Raw genomic sequence first — 6,398 nt, 5'->3', positions numbered from 1 at the left:
ATCTAAGAAATGTATCTCAGAGTTGAAGACTCCACAAGAAGACACCAATGAATGTAGGTGTAAAGATCTAGCATCTAAGCTAGAGGCCAAGGATAAAGAGTGTCAGAGGCTAAATGAGCATCTGGAGAATCTCAGGAAAGACCTTGAGAATTTTCAAGATGAGCTCAAAGTAAGGATCTGGTTTGATGGCAGCAGTGATGCCCTGGACAAAATATTGAAGAAGCAAAAGCATGCCAAGGATACCGGAGGATTAGGTAGTTGTGTTGGTGAATGCTCCACCAACAGGAATGTCCCCCACAATGACATTTTGTTTGTCTCCTCAAATGGAAATGGCAAGGGTCAAACCTTCATAGTAAGAGATGTTCCAAGAAAGAAGGTTGACCTAACTACAACTAGTGAGGACATGAAGTTAAGGATGAAGACTGGTGTTGCAAGAAGGAGAAACAATGCAGATCCCAAAGGAAAAAGAAAAATGGGAGAAGGAATCCTCACCGGAAGAAAGAACATGAGAAGACAACAAAGAAGACCTCCTACTGGTAGAAGACAAAGAATTGCTACCACCCAAAAGACAAAGTGAGTGGGAAAAGAGGAGATCAGATGGAACAACTGCAGAGCATGGAAAATCCAAGATCCATCCTTGGAGAAGCATAAATGGAAATACTAAATTGGTAAGATCTCCTCATGCACGACAGAATAAATTTGTAAGTCATATGCCATCATTTACTGGCTACTACTTCTCTTGCAAAGATTATGATCATAGGGCATATGAATGCATAAAGAGGTCTATAAATAAGAGTGTTGTCTATCCAAGATGTAATGCTTATTGCCATAGTATGTCAAGTTGTAGAAACATGCATAGATCTACTCCTATGCATAGTAAGATGAGTCTATTTTCCACCTCAAGAAATAAAAATTCTGCATGTTATAATTGCAATAGATTTGGGCAAAGAAGTCATGAATGTAGGAATAGGAAAGTTCAGTCACATGATCGTCGATATAGCAGCTATGCTCAACATAGAAATGGATATAGAGCATTTGGAAGTCAAAGACCTACATGGAACCAAAGGAGAAATGTCCATGCAAGATCAAGAGGTCCACCAGTTCTGGTAGCCGATTACAATGGCATGACCAAAAAAATATGGCCAAACCAGTTTGACAGAAGATCCTCCAATCATACATTTGGCATGAACACTATTTGCTTCTATAGCAATGCTTCAGGTCATGATGCTGAATCCGGTAAAGAAAGGACAAATCGGCAGAAGAATGTAAGACTTGCTCCCAAGACTAAAAATGAGAAGAAGAATGAGACCAAGTGGGCTTGGAGGAAGAAGCAATGCAACCATGGACTGACATTATGCATTCGATGCACAAGTGATATCTCCTAAGGTTTAAAGGAGATGAAGGACCTTAGGGGGAGTAGTACACTGACCATATCATTCACCCCCTCAGTGAAAGAGGACAAATGGAATAAGAAGATGTTGTCGGCAAGAAATAAGAAAATGAGATGGCAAGTGTGTAGTGGGTTCCTTGGCTACACACCTACAGATGAAAGATGGATAGCTACTGCATCTGTCAATGGATGGAAATTTTGCAATTGGGATCAGATGCAAATTGACACAAGACAATAGGAGTTAGAGGAAAGTGCTTTGGTAGAGATGATGGACCGAGATAGGAAATTGGTATTTGCAAGTTGTGTAAGATAATGATGTCCATGATCATTGCATTAATTCTAGTAGCATGGATTGAGGGGTTTACATCTCAGGTGGTATTGGAGAAGACCTGAATGACATATGTTGGCCCAGTTATTGATTATGTATGCATGCATCATTTGTGGGCTACCCAATTTCATTTATGGCATGATGGTGATATTGTATGGCATTGTGTACATCTAGGATCATGTCATATTCTGTGGTGGATATAATGGATCTGATAGATCACATATGCATAACTTAACTGGTATATGGTGTAGATTGGAGCTTCAGTTTTGAACCTGACAGGTAATAGAAAACTGAGATGTATGACTCAGGGGGAGTTGACAACCATATTTTCTGACTAGTATCAAACTTGTTGGACACAGAGGGTGTGCAAGTGTTTATGGTTGTACTGGTATGTTAATGTCTTTGGAAGTGTTTGGGGTTGTGAGATATTTCAATCCCTATTTAATTAAAATCATAACTAGACCATTGGGAGTGTTTCTTGCAAAGAAGGAAAGTTAGCTGCATAAGAGAACCTACATTTGGTATCGGAGAAGATACAATTGGTATCAGTGTTAGCTTCAACACTTGGTATCAGTATTTTGGGGTCAGAATGGCTTCTCCATATCAAAGGGGTGATGATGCAGTCTGACCAATAGGTATGTTGTACTCACTGACACGTGTCTTCAATTGGTTTCAGTCTTATATATGCATGTGTTTCCGGTTTGCATATACACTTGGTTGTTGAGCAATTGGTGGTTGAGCTCTCCATATCAAGTGCTGAGAATTAAGAGGATGAAATGCATGATGGTTGAAGGGGGAGAAGCATCTGGTAGACACAAGGAGGAGAGAAATCCTATCAGTGCCATTTTCCATTGTTGTCAAAGGGGGAGAGATTTTGTAGTATGCCGCATACTACATGTGTGAGAATCCATGAATCACACAAAGGCGGAGAGAGAATATGTAGTATGCTAGATACTACATGTGTTGACATCAATACCAAAGGGGGATATTGTTGGCATTACGTTGTCATTAATGTCAACCGGTATAAGAGATGTATGTGCAACACTATCATTGTTGCATACCAAATGTGATGTCTTTGATGTCACCTAGCTTAGCAGGTCACTGGTAAGGGAGAGAATGTCATTCAGCACAATGGCCATTGTGTTCACCGGTACATAAGTTAGTGTTGATTTGTGTTGAAGAAATAAGGACTATAGACTGGTAACTGACATGCTAGCAGTGCATAGTTGCCAACCAATAAAAGAGAAAGATGTTGGGCTGTTAATTGTGATGAAGAGGGGGAATTTCACCAAAATCACATCAACACTGGAGGTGAAGTATGTGCAGGCCACTAATATGCTGTATGGATGTGAAACAACAGGACTCCCACTGGATAAAGATGCATTCACCATTATGAAGAGATGACTGATAGTGAATGTGCCCAACTGGTTCACATGTGCCTATTTGAAGATATACTTCTCAAATAGGGAAGGTACTTTGGTGCATTGCAGGATGCAGATGACAAGGATCTACTCCTACTGGTAAGTGGAGTTTATCTCCTATTATGCATGGAATGCATCATAATTCTCAAAGATAAGATAAAAGAGTTAAAGGCAAGTGTTTGAAGGCTCATACTAGATGAGCTGGTGAAACACTAAGCCACCTTAGGTGCATGAGATAAGGGATATGCACTGGATCAGCTAGGTAGACAATGATGAGTTGTCAGTATAGAGATTGAAGGATATAGTTGTCACTTTGAAAAACATGTTAATAGAAGAATTGATCTATAGATGAAGAAGGAAAGCTTGAGAAGAAGCAATCAGATGGAGATTGGTGAAGGCTGATGACATGATGCCATCAAGGTGTTTACCGGTAATGTTAACAAAGTGTAGATGTGGAAGGCTCCCATCTAATGAAGATGTGCATGAGGTAGGCTGGCATGTGTGCTGATTAGTTTAGGTGCTCCACTAGAAGGAAAGAAAAGTGCAAGGTTGAAGGCAAACTGATTAGGGTATAACCGGCAGGGTCTGTGAACTAATCGATGAACCTGGTTGTGTGGTTGGTTGGTGATCCTATCCAAACTGACATAACAGACCTAGTAGAAGTTTATGTCACCATAGGAGCCACGTGGAGGTTAAGTGGCATGCATGAAATGGTCGGTGTGGTTAGTCGGTGAGGTTGTTGGCGACTGGTCCAACATTTATGGCAATTGTGAAGCTCGAGGAAGTATGGCAGAGGATTGTGGCTTGAGATCAAGGAAACAACAAAGATCCATAAAATGCTAATCTTGCAAATCAAAGATGATGAAGTAAACCACATCACGCATGTGATCAATCAGACAAAAGGCCAAAAATCATACTACAAACAATAAAAGAGAGAAGATGTGGTTTGCAAGGTAAACACATGGGCGATGCTCATTGATTGAGTGTTGAACATCTATCAGGGAAATGATACCAAATTGGATAGTCATGATGATCATAGATCAGATCGGATGCAGATTCAGTGCATGGCAAAAACCCTAGCATGCCAATGTTCAAACTCACATTTAGGTAGGAAAATCTGGCTATAAGTATGTGAGCCAAATATATTGTTGGTGTTGCTGCATGTGAGATAAAATCAGTTAAGTGTTCAAAGACAATCAGAGAAGAGAGTGATTTTGAGAGAGAATCGGGTTGAAGAATTCAACTGGCAAGAGTGAGGCAATCAGTAGCCTGTCATTAAGTTTGAGAGAGAAGTCTACTGGTGGTGACTGAACCAACACAAAAGAGGCAAATAATATTGTAGAGAAGAGTAAAAAAAGATTGTAGAGAAGATTAGCTAAGAATTGATAGCAATCAGATAGCAGAAAACTAATTGAGAAAAGTAGATCGGTGGTGGCCAGTACCAGTGTGATAGAGAGAAAAGAGAACCATCAAAGAAGAAGAAGAGACTCAATTGGTGAAGCTGCAACATAGAGTAAGTTGCATCAGGAGATAGGGTTGTAGCTGAGAGGTGAGAAGAGAATTGAAAGAGAATTGGAGAGGGGAGAACCGGTGGAGAGATTTGCATAAGAGTTACAAAGTTCCTTTTGTAACAAGGCTATTACTTTTGTAATTAAATATATTTATTGTAGATCACTAAGTTGGAGCTTAGTGTAGGGGTTGGTGATCCTTGGGTTGGTGCCCTAAAATCAGGGTTTAGTGCTCCTTGGGTTGGTGTCCTAAAGAAGGAGTGGTACTCCTTGGGTTGGTGCCCTAAATGTTGTAACTGAATGTTTTATTGTGAGGCTGGATTGGAGAAGTAGTCTCCAGCAGCATTTCTCACCAATGTTTTTTCCATCTTGGGTTTTCCACGTACATATGGTGTTATGTGGTGTCCCTTTTATGTGTTGGTGTATTTATGTCATTCTCCCTTCTAACTGGTATGTCCACTTTATGTTAGATTTGTTAACTGGTTTACACACATAGGTTAGAAAATTTCTAAGATTGGAAATCACTGATTCACCCCCCCTCTCAGTGACATCTTGTGTTCAACAATTAGAGGCACATGCATTAGTTGTGTATCTAGGATAGCTTGATAGAAAGATGCATTGATGTATCTGTACATGAGGACTAGACAAAATTATATGGCTATTATTAGTTGTATTGATGATATATTTGTACATGAGGACATGTTAAAAATGATACACATGCATTCATAAGAATATGTTGGTGGTGATATATGATGTCATATATATGTGTAATATTGATTACATGTCCATAATGTATGCAAATTATGATGATTATGATAAAAAAAATTATGCATATACTAACAAATATTACGTGTATGCACCTACTTATGTATGTTCAAAGATGTCACATGTATGTGTAATGTTGATTGTGTATTTAGAATGAATACAAATTATGATTATTAAGATGAAAATATGTATAGACTAACAAATATAATTTGTATACACCTACTTATGTATGTTCATAGATGTCGCATTTATGTGTAATGTTGATTATGTGCATAGAATGTATGCAAATTATGATGATTATGATGAAAAGAGGCATAGTCTAACAAATCTTATATTTACATTCATTAAGGTTTTCCTAATTTAATTAGGGGTGGCCTATTTTCATTAAGGACTATCCTAGATTCATTAGGACTATCTTACATTCATTAGGGTTGTCCTAGGTTCATGAAAAGATGCATAGACTAACAACTCTTAAGTTTACATTCATTAAGGTTGTCCTTATTTAATTAGAGGTGGTCTATTTTCATTATAACTATCCTACATTCATTAGGGTTGTCCTAGGTTCATTAGGATTGCCCCTTTTTTGTTGGGACTATCCTAGGATCATTAAGACATTGATTAGGATTGTAGTGGGTTCATTACGATTGTCTTAGGTTCATTGGAATAATCCTAGCTTTACTAGGACTATCCTTCATTCATTAGGGCTATCCAAGGTTCCAAAAAATAAAATATACACTTATTTCATCTTTGTGCTTCTTTCCACTAATTGTTTTGCAAATATGCATTTGATGATGGAACACTCAAACAATGTTGAGTTGAACAAAACTGAAAGAGGATGGTTTGAAGGGATTTGATATCCATTTTAAGGTCTATAAAAATCATTCCTGAGTGTCACAAGCTACTAGAATGACATTGTCATAGTTTGACATTTTTTTCCCTTAGGCCTCTTTAGAGACTACCCCAGATAGTGCACTCTAGATTAAACA

Source organism: Cryptomeria japonica, chromosome 2 (assembly GCF_030272615.1).
Source record: "Cryptomeria japonica chromosome 2, Sugi_1.0, whole genome shotgun sequence".
Taxonomy (NCBI): domain Eukaryota; kingdom Viridiplantae; phylum Streptophyta; class Pinopsida; order Cupressales; family Cupressaceae; genus Cryptomeria; species Cryptomeria japonica.
This window is presented reverse-complemented; position numbering follows the sequence as displayed.